This window comes from Scyliorhinus torazame, chromosome 5 (genome assembly GCF_047496885.1).
Source record: "Scyliorhinus torazame isolate Kashiwa2021f chromosome 5, sScyTor2.1, whole genome shotgun sequence".
Lineage (NCBI taxonomy): Eukaryota > Metazoa > Chordata > Chondrichthyes > Carcharhiniformes > Scyliorhinidae > Scyliorhinus > Scyliorhinus torazame.
The window spans coordinates 70,800,653-70,820,809 of record NC_092711.1 but is presented as its reverse complement, the minus strand read 5'-3'; the positions used below and the strand labels follow the sequence as shown (position 1 = coordinate 70,820,809).

At 47.6% G+C, this 20,157-nt stretch overlaps 1 protein-coding gene across 1 annotated transcript in view; it reads right to left on the bottom strand.

Annotated features, from left to right (window-relative positions):
* Positions 1-20,157, bottom strand: part of LOC140418341 (uncharacterized) — a 397,355-nt gene that overhangs the window by 303,581 nt on the left and 73,617 nt on the right. The gene's annotated exons all lie outside the window — the stretch shown is intronic.

Below are 20,157 nucleotides of genomic sequence, written 5' to 3'. Positions count from 1 at the left end.
AGCCGCTAAATCCACTGGCCGTGGTCGTTCACAGCAGCCCATTTGAAGTGTCCTTACTTTTTATCAGCTGCCAGCTAGTGTCACCCAAGTGCGGTCATCAATCTTTAGGCATAGGGCTTTCATGTCATACTTGGTAGAATCCTTGAAGCGCAATATTGACCTCCCCACTCGATGTGTGGTTCCGGTTACTTCTCCATACGGAAATCCCTTGGGAATGTGACCATCTTCCATCCTTTGATCATACCAGAGCCGGGCATACCACCTCTGTTGTGTTTGATTCTGAGAGTCTTTGAAGCTCTGTCTTCGAGAATACTCGAATTTTCTGATTTTGGCCTGCCAGTTCATGAAATAACTGCATGATCCAAATATTACAACCGTCCCTCCTCAATGTAATCATGTTCCCGCTTTCTGTCTTTGAGATGAAGATTCATTACTAGCAGTGAAGAATCCCCAGCACCGGAGGAAGGTCGTCAGCCTCCTCTTAGTGACATCCCGCTCGTTAGTTCCTGATCGCCTGGGGATGAAATTCATCCAGAACAGCTCGAAGGACCGAATGTATCAATCTGACACACATTTTAAAGGACCTGCTTCAATTTACGAAGTAGTCAAGCACAAAAATAAGAATGTGGAACATCATCTTTCAGACCCACCTATAGCTCAATCCATCAATATCATTCACTGATTCCTCATTCAAAATATTCAACTATTATTCAGCCCTGTATCGACGCAGTTACCCTTTTATACTTTGAGTAGATGGTGGTGTAGTAATAATGTCATTGAACCAGGAATCCAGAGGCCCAGGCTAATTCTGTGGGGACTTGGGTGAAAATCCCACCTTGGCAGGAATTTGAATTCAAATAATAAATCTGGGATACATACTAATGGTAATCATGAAATCCCCTCTGCTTCACCAATGAAGGAAATCTGACATCCCTCCCTGGTCTCACCTACATGTGGCTCCAGTCAGACCGCAAGATGTTTGACTCTTCGGTTCCTTCTGAGCTGGCCCAGCAAACCACTCAGTTCAAGAGCAATTAGGGACAGCGATCACATGGTGATCTTGCCAGTGAGTCCCACATTCCCACATGAATAAAGGTAAAAGCACATAAATGTACATGTTTATCTAATAAAAAATGCACCCTCTGTCTGATAATCTGCTTGTATTTCTATCCATCCATCACAATGCTGTGAGATGTGAGAGAGATCCTCCAGCGGGATATTGCTGCTAAGAGGGGTCAGGGAAGCTGGATAACTCTTCTTTCCTTAGAGATGGGAGCAGTTCAAATAGGTTCACAATTTAAAACATAAAGTGATCTCCAGTACTGTTGCTGGGTAGATTTGTTTATAAATGGTCCTCATTGACAATGTTAAGAGTTTGAAGTTGGCTTGCAACCAGGCAGTCAGTAGTGAGGAAACAGATCTTTGAAAAAATAAATCCAGATGTTTCCTGTAAACAACTTTGGACATTCGAGCATCGCTGACTGCAGGCGGCTGGATTGCCGCCAAATGCTGTGTGGGGCAGATAGGCCTGAATATGAATGGATAAAATGTGATTTATCCATTCAAACAAAAATTATTTCAGTCCCACATGAAGTAAGCGTTTTAAACGGTATTTCATCGACAGTTTTATATTCAGTGAATGTTCTGTTCATTCTGAGACTAAACATGATCGGAAAATAGCGAACTGACCAGATACTCTTTAATTTATATTAGTTCTGAGTGAAGGTGACTCTAGTTATTAAAGTCCGTTTGTTAAGAACCTAATGAAGTGAGAGGGAGTGGTTTTGATGGACCCAATCCACAAGCCCAATAAGATGAGGGGAATTGCAAAAAATAAAATTAAATGAATTTAAAATAAGAAAACTGCATTGAACTCGCCGGGATTCCAAGAATATTCTCCGAGTTGTTGACTTCATTTAAACGGAGGCGTCTCTTATACCTGATTAGCACCGTGTTCTGTACAGTTTAATTTGTGCTGATTTCCATTATTATTTAACAGTCCCTCTCATTGCTGCCAATGAATGGAGAAATGACCAGTTCATGACCTGCTTCAGTGGAAAATAAACATTTATTCCTGTGATATTGTGTAATATTCCACAAAGTCCTGATATCCTGTGTTCCCAACACCAGTGAATGTTCGACAGCCGGTGGCCAATAAAATTAGCGGCTATGATTTGGATGCTGAAGGATAACTCTGCTGATCGCCGTGTCCGTTCCGATTCATTAACTTATCTGTCAACTGTTAATGTAAATGTAATGTATCTCTGTCAACTTGATTATCAGGCGAGCGGGCTTATTTTACCGCTGATGTTCACAGGACTGTTTTAGGCTCAAGGGCAGTTCGTAATGCAAGTAGTGTCATTGTATAATGTGAGTGCTTCTTCTTTTCCACAGACCCAGATTGTACAGTGATAGCCATCCACCCTGTAAATAGAATCACTTTAGTCAAGCCTCGCGTTTAGTAACATAAATCGATACGAATTCCTCTGTTGATGATACTTTATTGCTTTCACGGGATAGTGACTCAGAGTTTTGCAAATCAGGCAAACAATCAACTTATTCCCTGTTAATATAATTTAACCTGTTTATGTTCATTCTCTTATGTTGGAGTGCAGAAATAAAGCGAATTAATTTGCAAAGGGATTCGTTTTTAGTAACAGATTCTCACATGTAATTTCGTTATTAGTGCCAATGGAGGCATTACAGAGAATCTATTCAGACAAACCACTATCCCGATACAGATAAATGTCCATTTTAATAATAACCTATAGTAAATCTCTGGGCCCATTCTGTTGGGGGAGTGGAAGGTGGGACGTGGATCAAGTCGCCGCCTCCACCAGGGAATCAACAGGCGGCGCCTGGAAACCCGCCCCCTTCTGCCGGGTATTTAAATGCCGCTCACTGGGACCCGAATCCAACAGTTCGGGAGCTGGTTTGTTCACTGAGTTCCTGACACAACCATTTCCCCCAAATGACCAGAAGGATGAGGTGGGCCATTTCTCTTAGTTTGTTGCTGACTTTCTTATCCCGTGAGTAGTTTTTATTGTCTAAGTCTCTCACTGTTGCTGTCTCAGTGTTAGTCTCTCTCTGGACTGTTCCAGAGTCACCAATCATTTCACCAGCATTAATCCTCGGGCTTTTTGATATATTTTTACAGGTGTCCAGTCGGAGGTTGTGTTGACTCAGCCAGAGGCAGAGAGCGGGCGTCCCGGAGGCTCCCTGACACTGACCTGTAAATCCGGCGGGCTCAGTCTTGGCACCACATGGATGAGCTTGATCCGGCAGGTTGCCGGACAGGGGCTGGAGTGGCTGGTTAGCTTCTATACTTCATCTAACAAGTACTACGCCTCAGGGATTGAGAGCCGATTCACTGCATCCAAAGACCTTTCGAACAACATCTTCGCTTTGTCCATTACGAATCTGAAGACCGAAGACACCGCCATCTATTACTGTACTGGATATGACGCCAAAGGGTACTGGTTCGCACACTGGGGACAGGGGACCATGGTGACGGTGACTGCAGGTAAGAACCGTTCAATTATTTACTCACTGTTTTATTAAAGTTATTGTTTTATATTTTTCTCCATTTTCAAAACCCATTCGTTCACTGAATGTGTTTTGGTGGATCATGTATTGAGATGTTGTTCCAATGTTTCATTTGATTCTGCTGGAAAGGGGTTACAGAATCCCGCGGTTCTTTTTTTACAAAAAGATGCTGCTGAGGGATTCAGTCCCTGGTTGCTGTAACTTGGTGCTTATTTGCTGAGAATACTGTGTGGTTGGGTTACTTTAAATACAGAACGTCTGTTTTTATGATGTTTAATCTCGGTTCTATCTAATATCTGCAGTTTGTACTTCCATCTGCACAAGTGTTGGAGATCTAACCCAATATTAGCAAAATGTTCTAAAGTTTCTGTATTATCTTATCGCACATGTTCCGCTGACGGAAAATGCTGATGTTATTATTCAAGTTTTCTGTTTAGTTTAACTCTTCATTCATTTGGTGACATGGGGATTTGGTGTGTTCGAGATTTCAGATTTTCTTGCAATGTTACATTTGATTCTGTTGGAAGTGTTTGTAGAATTAAATTGCTTCTTTATCATGTTTCACTCCTTCACTGATGTGATTTAGTGTTTTCCTGCTGAGAAATATTTTTGGATGACTTTGAGTAGGAAAATTTGTGAAACGGTCTGTATTGTATCAACTCGGTGACACTGAACGGTTACACGTTTTGTGATTGAATTCAAGCAGTCTACGCGTTTGAAACTGCTTGCCGCATGATTGTAGGCAGAGAACAGGGAAACTGTTAGTGCATCTTGAAAAAAAAGTGAAAATGACATCTTAAACTAAGCCATGATTTACGCCAAATCCTTTCCGAGCACAGGTTGTTGCAATCACAGTTGCCGTTTGTGCAATATTTAATCTCGGTAACATCTGATGGTTGCAGCTTTTACCATCTACTGCAAACATTAAAAGCATTTAAATATGTTTGAAATATGACCCAATAGAAAAAAATGTGCTAAAATTTCAATGTTAGTTTGTTGTTCATGTTCCAGCTCCTCGCAATGCTTCTGCTATTATTCCAGATTTCTGTTTAGGTTAATAATTCATACATTTAGTGACCAGCTAGTTTTCTAGATGCGATATTGAGATGTTTTTGAAATGTTAAGTTTGATCATGTTCATGTAGAATTGAGCTCCTTCTCATGAAACTGGTTTCAGTCCTTCATTGATGTGATTTAGCGTTTTTTTTCTGCTGAGGAGATTGTGTATCTCGGTGACTCTAAATGATTAGAACCAGTGAAACGGTTTAGCGTTTCTGCATTGTTTCTGCATTGTTAAACTCGGTGACATTGCGCAGATACACGTTTTCTGGTTGAATTCAAACAGTCTAGGTGTTTCAAAATGCTTAAATACGATTAAAAGGGAGCAAACATGTATGTTTAAGAAAATAATATAATAAAGATATCTTGATGCATTTTGTAATTTTAACTGACGCTTCCAGATTTAACGAAATCATGGCTGACAACACCCATTCTGAACATAGAACTGCTCAATAAACAAGTTTGCAAATTGGAAAGTAACATTGATATAATTCAAGTAATTGTAATGCGGTGATATAACTCCATATTAACCAAAGAATATTTTATATTAATATCATTCATTACCAATCACCTTTCACAACCCCACTGTGCACTGCGCTCAGTTAGCATGACCGGACAGGTTTCTCTGCTGGAAATACTTTGTAATTCCAGTTGTTGTATTATTTCTGTGCAGCTGCAAACATATTATTCCTTCACTGTAATTTGTAGTTGGATAGCGAGAAAATTATCACCAATCTAATCTTGAACAGTTTTTTGAAGTGTGGAAGTCACTGGCAATCAAGGAATTGTTCCATGATTTTATTTTTATTGCTGGAAAGTTCTGATTGCATATGACAAGAGATTGAAAAGTAAAAGCTTGAATGTCAACCCGATTTATTGAGTTACAAAAGGTTAACAGTAACTTTGAATTTAATAATAACATCTTGTCTCCCAAAGCTGTGCTGTACACACGATAGAATTATAGGAAGAACAGATGATAGGAAAGAAAAAATCTTAGCTTTCTGCTTAAATCTTATTAAATACTGAATTGAACAAATAAATCTCGACTCCACTTGCTTATAATGGGTCAGTTTTGTAAATGATTTGAACAAATATTACTGAGCTGCTCTCGTTATACCCGTTACTCTCCGGGAATAGATGGAGTTTATGATTTATTAACACGTCCAGAAAGGCGCATATTTGACACATTTGTAGGTGGAACAGGGGAACTTGGAGTAAAAGAATAAAAAATTAAAATGTGAAAAGAGTCAAGTAAATGTTAAGATGTTTTCATCTTGTAATTTGAAGTGTATTGTTCAACATTGTTTGATTGTCAGATTGATTTAATTAAACCCCAATTATTTCACAAGGATCTGGGTAGAAATAATTTATGGATGATTGAAAGCTATTTTTATTATATTTATTATATAGTACAGATAATCTGATAAAGAATTAGCTGACAGTTAACAATAACTTAAAATATAATATTAGTGAGAATTAATTCAACATAAATGACCTGCTATAATTGAGCTGTATATTGTCGGGCAACAGATGGAATGTTTTTTTTAGAGAGTTTTAATAATATGAAATGAATTTAGGAAACGATACATTTCTTTACACTGCTGTGTTCAGCTCAATAATGTGTTTGGTCCTGATTATTTAGCTGATTACATTTAATTATATTTTTAGATTGTACATGTGAATATTTCCTGGTTTGTCTAATTCTCACCCTGTCACTGAGTCTCTGTTACAAACATTAATCTGCCTGAATCTGTAATATTTAATCTGCTAATTTTCAGGAAAACTACATTTTGTCCAATTATCGAGGTTTAGCTGGAAGTCGAATGGAGTTTTGAAATTAATGTCAGTTTAATTTCAAATAAGTCACTGAATTATTGTTGTCGGAAGTTTACCATTGATCAATTAGAATGGCATTGGCAGATTGAATAGATCTGCACAGAACTCGGTTGTTGCACCATTTGAGTCTATTCAGGTTCTGTGTGCGTGGCCACTGTGCTGGGATCAGCAATCTTCCTGACTGGTTGGAAACCTTCTGCTTCCTTCTCCGATATTTCAGGGAGTGCAATTTTTTCAATGAAGCTTGTAACTGTGTGATATGTGAAACTTTTACTTGATGTTTGACGAGACGACTCAGAAAGGAGATTTCTCACCTAGTTTGTTACAGTCAGAAATAATCCAGATTTAGTTGATTTTTATGCAGTCATTTCTCGGTCTTATGAATGTTCGATAAGGGAATGTAGAGAGAGATTACATTCTGCATAATAGCAGTCCTTGATCTATTTAATAGGGAAGTATAGGGAGAAATCCCTTTGCATTTTATTTTTAATCCTATTTTAGGATTTTAGAGGGGCTGGCAAGGTCAGAATTTATTATATATGCCTAATTGTCCCTTGGGAAAGTTTTGATGTGAAGCATCCTTGAATAGCTGCAGTCCATGTAGTGGAGGTATATCCTCAATTTTGTCAGGGAGGGAGTTCCAGAATTTGGACTCGGCGACAGTGAAGGAATGACGGTATACTTCCAAATCAGAATGGTGAGTGTCTTGGACGGGAACTTGCAGTCTTGTTGGTGCACCCATGCATCTGCTGCCCTTGTCCTTCTCGGTGATAGAAGCTGCAGGTTTGGAAGGTGCTTTCGAAGGAGCCTTGGCGAGTTGCTGCAGTGCATCTTCTATATTGTACACACTGTTTTACGCTGATGGTGAGGGTGAATGTAAAATCAGGGGACAATGTGGCTTTTTCCTGGACAGTCCAGAATTCCTTGAGTATTTTGGTGTTTCACTCTTTTTTTTTTTTAGAACATACAGTGCAGAAGGAGGCCATACGACCCCTCGAGTCTGCACCGACCCAGTTAAGCCCTCACTTCCACCCTGTCCCCGGAACCCAATAACCCCTCCTAACCTTTTTGGTCTCTAAGGGCAATTTAGCATGGCCAATCCACCTAACCTGCACGTCTTTGGACTGTGGGAGGAAACCGGAGCACCCGGAGGAAACCCACGCAGACACAGGGGGAACGTGCAGACTTTGCACAGACAGTGGGGGATCGAACCTGGGGTCCTGGCGCTGTGAAGCCACACTGCTATCCACTTGTGCTACCTTGCTGCCCAAATCTCATTGAGGAAAGTGGAAATTATTCAATCACAAACCCGACTTGCAGATAAGGCGGGAAAGTGGATTTGATGATTATCATTTCAAATTAGTCAGGATTTCACTGAATGGCGGAGCGGACTTGGTGAGCCAAATAGCCTGCTTCTGGCCCTTCCGCTTACGGTGACCATGCTTGATGCTCAATGCAGAGAGTGTTTCATTTTATATCAATGCAGTGCTGAACCTCTACGTTCCATCCGGAGACAGGTGATTTTTTTTGGGGGGGGGGGGGGGTGGGGGGGGGGGGGGGGCGGGGAGCCGACTTGTGACACTAATAAAGATTATTATAAGGTGACCTGTGCCTGGCCTGAGAGTCTTTTCCAGCAGAGGTCAAACAGACTGAATCAACGTCGAACTAACTTGCTGTGAGTTCCCGGGCCAGAGATACAGGAATATATTGTTCCATTGTTCGGGTAAAATGACACCAATTTTTTCAACAATATTTCAGAAAATGCATTATTTTGAATGAATAAATTGTTTTGAAGCATTTTGAGTATCGGAAAATCATTGAATATGAGTGACCTGAACTTGAGCACAATTTCAGAATAAACAGTATCAGGAAGTGAGAGTAACGCTCCAGAGGGCAGCGTCTGTCATGATCTGAGAGGCGGCTGCAAGTTATGTTCACAATTTAAATGGACAATGACGAGATTGCCGTTCCAAATAACCATCAGAATGAACTAATATCTGAAAATATTACTTTGTTCAATTATTTTGTTTAAATCACAGTTGGTGTGAGATCCAATTGCCCGACTCGGTCACAACACAGGGCATAAGGTCAGTGGACCACATATCTGTGAAAGTTGTAAATGTTTGTCCAACCCATGGCCCACGGTGTTTATTGTGCTCACTGACTCACCCCTTCTCACTTTGAAAGTATGTGAGCCAGACAGACACTTACACACATCACACTCTCACCCCAAATACAAAGGATTACACAAGCATTCACATATTCTCTCTCCCTCGCTCTCACAAACACATACACACTTTCTCTCTCTCACTCTATCTCTCTTACACACCCACAAACATGCACATTCTCAATCACACCCTCTCACTGACAGAAAAACATACATACTCTCGCTCTTTCAAACACACATTCACAAACACATACACACTCTCTCTCTCTCACTCTATCCCTCTTACACACCCACAAACATGCACATTCTCAATCACACCCTCTCACAGACAGAAAAACATACATACTCTCGCTCTTTCAAACACACACTCTCACACATGCTCAAACAAATTAATTCTCTCACACACGTAGGACGTCATTCTCCAACCCCCCCGCCGGGTCGCAGAATGGCCGTTGGTCGCAGTGAATCCCGCCCCCGCCGAAGTCTCCGGTACCGGAGATTGGGCGGGGGCGGGAATCGGGCCGCGCCGGTTGGCGGGACCCCCCGTTCAATTCTCCGGCCCGGATGGGCCGAAGTCCCGCCCAGAAATTGCCTGTCCCGTCGGCGTAAATCAAACCTGGTATTTACCGGTGGGACCAGGCGGCGGGGGCGGGCTCCGGGGTCCTGGGGGGGGGGGGCGGGGCGATCTGACCCCGGGGGGTGCCCCCACGGTGGCTTGGCCCGCGATCGGGGTCCACCGATCCGCGGGCGGGCCTGTGCCGTGGCGGCGCTCTTTCCCTTCCGCCTCCGCTACGGCCTCCACCATGGCGGAGGCGGAAGTAACTCTCCCCACTGCGCATGCGCGGGAAACTTTCAGCGGCCGCTGACGCTCCCGCGCATGCGCCGCATTTCCGCGCCAGCTGGCGGGGCAACAAACGCCATTTCCGCCAGCTGGCGGGGCGGAAGTCCCTCCGGCGTCGGCCTAGCCCCTCAATGTTGGGGCTAGGCCGCCAAAGATGCGGAGCATTCCGCACCTTTGGGCCGGCGCGATGCCCGTCTGATTGGTGCCGTTTTTGGCGCCAGCCGGCGGACATCGCGCCGTTGGGGGAGAATTTCGCCCATAATCTCACACACAATGGGCGGGATTCTATACCCCCACGCCGAAGTGGCCGCGCCGTCGTGAACGCCGTCGAGGTTCACGACGGCGTGGAACAGCCCCGGTCCCGACCGATTCAGGCCCTGACAATGGGCCAAGATTGGGGCCGCGTCATCTACACGCGCCAGGCCTTGTCGCCCGCGTAAAAGTGGCGCCGCATAGATGACGCGGCCGGCGCCACATAAAGGGCATCATCCTCGCATGCGCGGGTTGGCCGGCGCCAACCCGCACATGCGTGGTTGTCGTCCTCTCTAAATCCGCCCCGCAAGAAGATGGGGGACGGATCTTGCGGGGCCGCGGAAGGAAGGAGGTCCTCCTTCAGAGAGGATGGCCCGACGATCGGTGGGCACCGATCGCGGGCCACCCCACATTCCAGGTGAAGCCCGGTGCAGGATCCCCCCTCGCCCCCCCCACAGGCCGCCCCCCCCCCCAGCGTTCATGCACCGCCCACGACTGCAGCGACCAGGTGTGGACGGCGCCGGGGGGAACCCGCCGTTTTGGCCTGGCCGCTCGGCCCATCCGGGCCTCAGAATAGCGGGGGTGCCGGAGAATCGCCATTTTGGGTGTCTCCGGCGATTCTCCGGCCTGCGGCCCGCGAAACTCGACCGGGCCATTCCCGCTGCTTGGGAGAATCGCGGGAGGGCGTCGGACCAGCGTCCCCAGAAATTTTGGCGGCCCAGGCGATTCTCCCAACCGGTGTGGGAGTGGAGAATCGCGCCCCAGGGGCGAAATTCTCCATCCCGCCCCGCCACATTTCTGCCCCAACCCGCCGGCGGGATGCTCCGTTACACCGGCCGGTCAATGGGGTTTCCCATTGTGGGGCAGCCCCACGCCGTCGGGAATCCCCTGGGCGCCGGCAAAACGTAGACTCCCGCCGGCGGAGAATGACGCCCCAGATTTCTGGTGCAGCTCCCCCCCCCTCCTTCCCCCCCCCCACCCCGGGATTCTCCATCTCGCCAGCCTGCCAATGGCATTACTCATTGTGGGCATCCCCATGCCGTCGGAAAATCCCTGGGCTGTCGGCGCAATGGAGAATCCTGACAGCGGAGAATACCTCCCCTTTCTATGACACATACTTCCACAGACACACACATACGCACCCTGCCACACACATACATCTCTCACAAGCTCTCTCTTTCATGCACACTGTGTCACATGTCTCTCTCACACACAATCTCTCTCTTTCACATATGCACACTCTCTCACACACATACATAAACTCACACAAGCACCTCTTTCTCACACATTCTATATCACAGACACACACACACAAACATTGGGACATACACAATCTCGAAAACACACATTCTCTGACTCAAACACACACATGGCCGGGATTCCCCAAGCCCGCGCCCGTTCGGAGAATTGGCAGTGACGCAGAAAATTCACGCCACGCCACTCTGACGCGTGATACGATTCTGCGACAACCGGAGAATCGGCGCCAGTCGCGCATGTGGGGCGAAATTCTCCGGAAATGGCACGATGTCCGCCGACTGCCGCCCAAATCAGCGCAAATCAGTCGGGCATCGCGCCGCCCCAAAGGTGCGGAATGCTCCACATCATAGGGGCCGAGCCCCAACCTTAAGGGGCTAGGCCCGCGTTGGATGAATTTCCGCCCCGCCAGCTGGCGGAAAAGGCCTTTGGTGCCCCGCCAGCTGGCGCGGAAATGACATCTCCGGGCGGCGCATGCGCGGGAGCGTCAGCGGCCGCTGACGGCATTCCAGCGCATGCGCAGTGGAGGGAGTCTCTTCCACCTCCGCCGTGGTACAGGCGGTAGGGGCAGGGGCAGCACGGTAGCATTGTGGATAGCACAATTGCTTCACAGCTCCAGGGTCCCAGGTTCGATTCCGGCTTGGGTCACTGTCTGTGCGGGGTCTGCACATCCTCCCCGTGTCTGCGTGGGTTTCCTCCGGGTGCTCCAGTTTCCTCCCACAGTCCAAAGATATGCAGGTTAGGTGGATTGGCCATGCTAAATTGCCCTTAGTGTCCAAAATTGCCCTTAGTGTTGGGTGGGGTTACTGGATTGTGGGGACAGGGTGGAGGTGTGGGCTTGGGTAGGGTGCTCTTTCCAAGAGCCGGTGCAGACTCGATGGGTCAAATGGCCTCCTTCTGCACTGTAAATTCGATGTCTATGTCTATGGTAGAGACCATGGCGAAGGCGGAAGGGAAAGAGTGCCCACAGAGCACAGGCCCGCCCACGGATTGGTGTGCCCCGATCGCGGGCCAGACCACCATGGCGGCACCCCCCGGGGCTAGATTGCCCCGCGCCCCCCTCCCCAGGACCCCGGAGCCCGCCCGCGCCACCTTGTCCCGCCGGTAAGGTAGGTGGTTTAATCTACGCCGGCATGACAGGCATTTTAGCGGCGGGACATCGGCCCATCTGGGCCGGAGAATAGCAGGGGGGTGGGGTGGGGGCACCAACCGGCGCAGCGTGATTCCTGGCCCCGCCGAATCTCCTGTGGTGGAGAATTCGGCAACTGGCGGTGGCGGGATTCACGCCAGCCCCCGGCGATTCTCCGACCCGGCAGGGGGTCGGAGAATCTCGCCCGTGCAGTCGATGCGACGCCAGTCGGAGCCGTTGAAAGACACCCCGTGGCGATCCTCCACAGTCGACCGGCCGAGTTCTGCCGAGTCCCGTCGCCGTTGTTACAACCTGGTAGCACCCAGCGGGAGCTCGGACCTGCTGCCGTGGGGGTGGGGGGGGGGGGGGAATCAGACTCCGAGGGGCCTTCCCGACGTCCAGGCCCGCGATCGGAGGCTACCGATGGGCGGGCGCCCTCGATCTGGAGTGGCCTACCTCCTTCAGCGTGGGGATCCAGAATGTTGCACCGTGTCTGGCCCCCTGAGGGCCGCTGAATCGCTGGGCCAAGAGGGCCGTTGACGCCGGCATGAAACATTCTGGTGTTTAGGCCGTCGTCAACACATTTGGAAAATCCCGGCCAGGTTCTTTGGAACACTCACACGTTCTCTCAGAAACACACAAACATGCCGCACATTCTGCTCTGTCACTCTCTGCCACACACAGACCACTCCAGATTGCGGTCCTGGACATCGTGGAGGCCCCCCCACCCCCGGGGTCTGCCACTCTCCCCCCCCCCCCTCCCCCCTCCATCACCAGTACGGCTACCGCGGGTCCAAGCCTCCGCCGCGTGGTACCAGGTTGGAACCATGCTGGCGGGACTGGCGGAACTCGGCGGGAATTCGGCCTGTGGACCGCGGAGAATCGCCACGGAGGGCCTCTTTCAATGGCCTCTTTCAATGGCCCCTGACCGGCGCCGCCGAGGCGCGAAATGTCCACGTCACAGTTGATTCTCCGACCCGGCACGGGCTCGGAGAATCCCGGCCACGGTCTCTCTCTCTCACACACACAAACACACTCTCTCTCTCTCTCTTCGCTCTCTCAGGCACTCACTCACATGCTCTCTACTCTCTCTCACACACATCCCCTCTCACACACTCACACAGAAACTCTCTCTTGCACACTGTTTCACTCTCTTTCACACACCTCTCTCACATACACACACATACTCTCTCTCGCTCACACACACAGGAACACACATATATGCTCACATACATGTACACAGACACAATAAAGGAACGCACACAAAGGGGCAAACACACAGGAACACACACATACGCTCACCACGCACACTGAGACAAACAACACAGGAACACACAGGCACTCATACTCATACACACACACGGAAACACACACACGTGCTCAGGAGCGCACACACACTCAGACAGACACACACAGGAACACACATAGGGACACATACAGATGGTCACACACACAAACACACACAGGAATCCTAGGAACACACAAGCAGGGATACACATACCCAGGAACACAGGCACACAATTTCACAGGCAGCTGATTGTGACTGTTCCTAACATCAAGGCAACGTTTGAATCAGTGTTGCATCAAGGAGCCCAAACTGCAGTCAATGGGAATCAGGGGGACAATTCATTCTGGTAGGAGTCATACCGAGAGCAAAGGTTATGGTTGGTCGTTGGAGGTCAATCATCTCAGTTCCAGGTCATCACTGCAGATGTTCCTCAAGGTCGGGTCGACCACCTTTAGCTGCTTCGTCAATGGCCTTCCACCCATCATAAATTCAGAAGTGGGGATGTTGACTCATGTTCAGCACCATTCACGACTCCGCAGTTACTGAAGCAGACCATGACTAAATGCAGCAAGATCTGGATGATATCCAGGCTTGAGGCTGACAATTAACATTCGCATAAGACAAGTGCAGGCAATGGACATCTCAAATAAGAGAAGATCGAATGATCACCCCTTGTCATTCAATGGAATTACCATCGCTGAATCTACTGCTTACCATTGACCAGAAACTGAACTGGACCAGCCATATACACTGAACTGGACCAGCTGATTGTGACTGTTCCTAACATCAAGGCAACGTTTGAATCAGTGATGCATCAAGGAGCCCAAACTGCAGTCAATGGGAATCAGGGGGACAATTCATTCTGGTAGGAGTCATACCGAGAGCAAAGATTATGGTTGGTCGTTGGAGGTCAATCATCTCAGTTTCATCATATACACTGAACTGGACCGGCCATATACACTGAACTGGACCGGCCATATACACTGAACTGGATCAGTCATATAAACTGAACAGGACCAGCCATATACACTGAATTGGACCAGCCATATAAACTGAACTGGATCAGTCATATACACTGAACTGGACCAGCCATATACACTGAACCGGACCAGTCATATAAACTGAACTGGACCAGTCATATAGACTGAACTGGACCAGCCATATAAACTGAACTGGACCAGCCATATACACTGAACTGGACCAGCCATATAAACTGACCTGGACCAGCCATACACACGTTACTGGACCAGTCATATACACTGAACTTGACCAGTCATATAAACTGAACTGGACCAGCCATATACACTGAACTGGACCAGCCATATACACTGAACTGGACCGGCCATATACACTGAACTGGACCGGCCATATACACTGAACTGGACCGGCCATATACACTGAACTGCACCGGCCATATACACTGAACTGGACCGGCCATATACGCTGCACTGGATCAGTCATATACACTGAACTGGACCAGGCACATAAACTGAACTGGACCAGCCATATAAACTGAACTGGACCAGCCATATACACTGAACTGGGCCAGCCATATATACTGTGTGGCTGTGATAACAGGTCAGAGACTCGGAATCCTGCAACAAAACACCCCCTGGCGTCCCAAAGCCCGTCCACCATCTGCAAGGCACGATTCAGGAGTGTGATGGAATGCTCTCCACTTGTCTGGATGAGTGCAGCTCCAACAACACTCAAAACCTCAACATCAGCCCACTTGATTGGCACACCATCGACAACCAATCACTCCCTCGACCACTGAGGAACACTGGCAGCAGTCTGTAACACCGACAACATGCTCTGCAGGAACTCGTCATGGCTCCTTAGGCAGAACCTTACAACCCCACAACAGCAGCCACCTGGACAAGGGCAGCAGATACATGGCAACACCACCAACTGGAAGTTCCCTTCAAGCCACTCATCATAATGACTTTGAAATATATCACCATACCTTCACTTTCGCTGATTCAAAATGTTCCAACAATCTCCCTAACACCACATGGACTGCAGAAGTTCAAGAAGGAAGCTCACCATCACCTTCTCAAGGCCAATTAGGGATGGAAAATAAACGCTGACCGAGCCAGGGACGCCGACATCACAAGAATGAATAAAAACAAACACTATCTCTGACACAATATTAAAATAATTTTACGGTCTAAAATTCCCACTTTAAAAAGGAAAATCCATTAACTGGGAGTTGGAGGTTAATCCTCTCAACTCCAGGACATCACTGCAATAGTTCATCAAGGTAGTGTCCTGGGCCCAACCATCTTATGCTGCTTTATCAATCACCTGCCTTCCATCATAAGATCAGAAGTGGGGATGTTTGCGGATGACTACACAATGTTCAGCACCATTTATTACTTCTCACATAATGAAGCAGTCCATATCCAAATGCAGCAAGAGCTAGATCATAGATCATAGAAGTTACAGTGCAGGAGGAGGCTATCCGGCCAATCGAGTCTGCACCGGCCCTTACAAAGAGCACCGCACTCATGCCCACGTATCTACCCTGTCCTCGTAACCCCCACTTAATCTTTTTTGGACATTGAGGGCAATTTAGCATTGCCAATCCACCTAACCCGCACATCTTTGGACTGTGGGAGGAAACCGGAGCACCCGGGGTAAACCCACGTTTGCACGGGGAGAACGTGCAGACACCGCACAGACAGTGATCCAAGCCGGGATTCGAACCTGGGACCTTGGAGCTGGGAAGCAACTGTGCTAACCACTATGCTACCGTGCCTAGACAATATCCAGGCTTGGGCTGACAAGTGGCAAGTTACATTCGTGCCACCCAAGTGCCAGGAAATGACCACCTCCTACAAAGAGGATCTAACCATCGCCCCTTGACATTCAATGGCATCACCATCGCCGAATCCCCCATAATCACATCCTGGGGTTACCATTGATCAGAAACTGAACTGGACTAGTCACATTATTACTGCGGCTACCAGGGCAGGTCAAAGGCCAGGAATCCTCCGGCGAGTAACTCACCTCCTGACCCCACGACCCCCCCCCCCCCCCCCCGCCACACCACCAAAGCCTGTCCACCATCTACAAGGCACAAGTCAGGAGTGTGATGGAATACTCCCCACTTACCTGGATGAGTGCAACTCCAACAACACTCAAGAAGCTCAACACCATCAAGGACAAAGCAGCCCGCTTGATTGCTACCCCTTCCACACACATTCAAACCCTCCATCGCCAATGACCAGTGGCAGCCGTGTGTGCCGTCTACAAGATGCACTGCAGTAACTCACCAAGGTTCCTAAGACAACACAGTCCAAACCCACGACCACTACCATCTAGAAGGACAAGAGCAGCAGATACTTGGAACTCAGCCACCTGAAGACGCCGCTCCAAGTCACTCACCACCGTAACTTGGAAATATATTGCTGTTCCTTCACTGTCGCTGAGGCAACATCCTGGAACTCGCTCCCTAACAGCACAGTGGGTGTACCTACATCTCAAGGCCTGCAGCGGTTCAATAAGGCAGCTCCCCACCACCTTCTGAAGGGCAATTACAATTAGGGATGGGCAATGCATGTTGGAGTAACCAACGCCGCCCTCATCCCGTAAATAAATAGAAACGTCTTGCAAGAATGTTCCAGTTCTCATTGTTTTGCAAAATGAAATTACAGCGGCATTAAATCAACTGCCCAATGATCTACACTGCTGTCTGACTGTACACAGCGGGTGTTACTGAAAGTATTAAAGCAGCTGCCCAGTGATCTACACTGCTGTCTGACTGTACACAGCCCGTGTTACTGAAAGTATTAAAGCAGCTGTCCAGTGATCTACACTGCTGTCTGACTTTACACAGCCCGTATTACTGAAAGTATTAAAGCAGCTGTCCAGTGATCTACACTGCTGTCTGACTGTACACAGCGGTGTTACTGAAAGTATTAAAGCAGCTGCCCAGTGATCTACACTGCTGTCTGACTTTACACAACCGGTGTTACTGAAAGTATTAAAGCAGCTGCTCAGTGATCTACACTGCTGTCTAACTTTACACAGCCAGTGTTACTGAAAGTATTAAAGCAGCTTCCCAGTGATCTACACTGCTGTCTGACTGTACACAGCCAGTGTTACTGAAAGTATTAAAGCAGCTGCCCAGTGATCGACTACTGCTGTCTGACTGTACACAGCCGGTGTTGCTGAAAGTATTAAAGCAGCTGTCCAGTGATCTACACTGCTGTCTGACTGTACACAGCCGGTATTACTGAAGGTATTAAAGCAGCTGTCCAGTGATCTACACAGCAGTCTGACTGTACACAGCCAAGGTTACTGAAAGTATTAAAGCAGCTGCCCAGTGATCTACACTGACTGTCTGACTGTACACAGCCGGTGTAACTGAAAGTATTAACGCAGCTGTCCAGTGATCTACACTGCTGTCTGACTGTACACAGCCGGTGTTACTGAAAGTATTAAAGAAGCTGCCCAGTGATCCACACTGCTGTCTGACTGTACACAGCCGGTGTTACTGAAAGTATTAAAGCAGCTGCCCAGTGATCTACACTGCTATCTGACTGTACACAGCCGGTGTTACTGAAAGTATTAAAGCAGCTGCCCAGTGATCTACACTGCTGTCTGACTGTACACAGTCGGTGTAACTGAAAGTATTAAAGCAGCTGCCCAGTGATCTACACTGCTGTCTGACAGTACACAGCCCGTGTTACTGAAAGTATTAAAGCAGCTGCCCAGTGATCTACACTGCTGTCTGACTGTACACAGCCGGTGTTACTGAAAGTATTAAAGCAGCTGCCCACTGATCTACACTGCTGTCTGACTGTACACAGCCGGTGTTACTGAAAGTATTAAAGCAGCTGTCCAGTGATCTACACTGCTGCCTGACTTTACACAGCCGGTGTTACTGAAAGTATTAAAGCAGCTGCCCAGTGATCTACACTGCTGTCTGACTGTACAACAGCCCGTGTTACTGAAAGTATTAAAGCAGCTGTCCAGTGATCTACAACTGCTGTCTGACTTTACACAGCCCGTATTACTGAAAGTATTAAAGCAGCTGTCCAGTGATCTACACTGCTGTCTGACTGTACACAGCCGGTGTTACTGAAAGTATTAAAGCAGCTGCCCAGTGATCTACACTGCGCTGTCTGACTTTACACAACCGGTGTTACTGAAAGTATTAAAGCAGCTGCTCAGTGATCTACACTGCTGTCTAACTTTACACAGCCAGTGTTACTGAAAGTATTAAAGCAGCTTCCCAGTGATCTACACTGCTGTCTGACTGTACTACAGCCAGTGTTACTGAAAAGTATTAAAGCAGCTGCCCAGTGATCGACACTGCTGTCTGACTGTACACAGCCGGTGTTGCTGAAAGTATTAAAGCAGCTGTCCAGTGATCTACACTGCTGTCTGACTGTACACAGCCGGTATTACTGAAGGTATTAAAGCAGCTGTCCAGTGATCTACACAGCAGTCTGACTGTACACAGCCAAGGTTACTGAAAGTATTAAAGCAGCTGCCCAGTGATCTACACTGCTGTCTGACTGTACACAGCCGGTGTAACTGAAAGTATTAACGCAGCTGTCCAGTGATCTACACTGCTGTCGTGACTGTACACAGCCGGTGTTACTGAAAGTATTAAAGAAGCTGCCCAGTGATCCACACTGCTGTCTGACTGTACACAGCCGGTGTTACTGAAAGGTATTAAAGCAGCTGCCCAGTGATCTACACTGCTATCTGACTGTACACAGCCGGTGTTACTGAAAGTATTAAAGCAGCTGCCCAGTGATCTACACTGCTGTCTGACTGCTACACAGTCGGTGTAAACTGAAAGTATTAAAGCAGCTGACCCAGTGATCTACACTGCTGTCTGACAGTACACAGCCCGTGGTTACTGAAAGTATTAAAGCAGCTGCCCAGTGATCTACACTGCTGTCTGACTGTACACAGCCGGTGTTACTGAAAGTATTAAAGCAGCTGCCCACTGATCTACACTGCTGTCTGACTGTACACAGCCGGTGTTACTGAAAGTATTAAAGCAGCTGTCCAGTGATCTACACTGCTGCCTGACTTTACACAGCCGGTGTTACTGAAAGAAATATTAAAGCAGCTGCCCAGTGATCTACACTGCTGTCCTGACTGTACACAGCCGGTGTTACTGAAAGTATTAAAGCAGCTGCCCAGTGATCTACACTGCTTTCTGACTTTACGCAGCCGGTGTTACTGAAAGTATTTAAAGCAGCTGTCCAGTGATCTACACTGCTGTCTGACTGTACACAGCCAGTGTTACTGAAAGTATTAAAGCAGCTGTCCAGTGATCTACACTGCTGTCTGACTTTACACAGCCAGTGTTACTGAAAGTATTACAGCAGCTGTCCAGTGATCTACACTGCTGTCTGACTTTACACAGCCGGCTGTTACTGAAAGTATTAAAGCAGCAGCCCAGTGATCTACACTGCTGTCTGACTGTACACAGCCGGTGTTTACTGAAAGTATTAAAGCAGCTGCCCAGTGATCTACACTGCTGCTTCTGACTGTACACAGTCGGTGTTACAGAAAGTATTAAAGCAGCTGTCCAGTGATCTATCTGCTGTCTGACTGTACACAGCCCGGTGTTACTGAAAGTATGAAAGCAGCTGTCCAGTGATCTACACTGCTGTCTGACTGTACACAGCCGGTGTTACTGAAAGTATTAAAGCAGCTGTCCAGTGATCTACACTGCTGTCTTACTGTACACAGCCGGTGTTACTGGAAGTATTAAAGAGCAGCTGCCCAGTGATCTACACTGCTGTCTGACTGTAC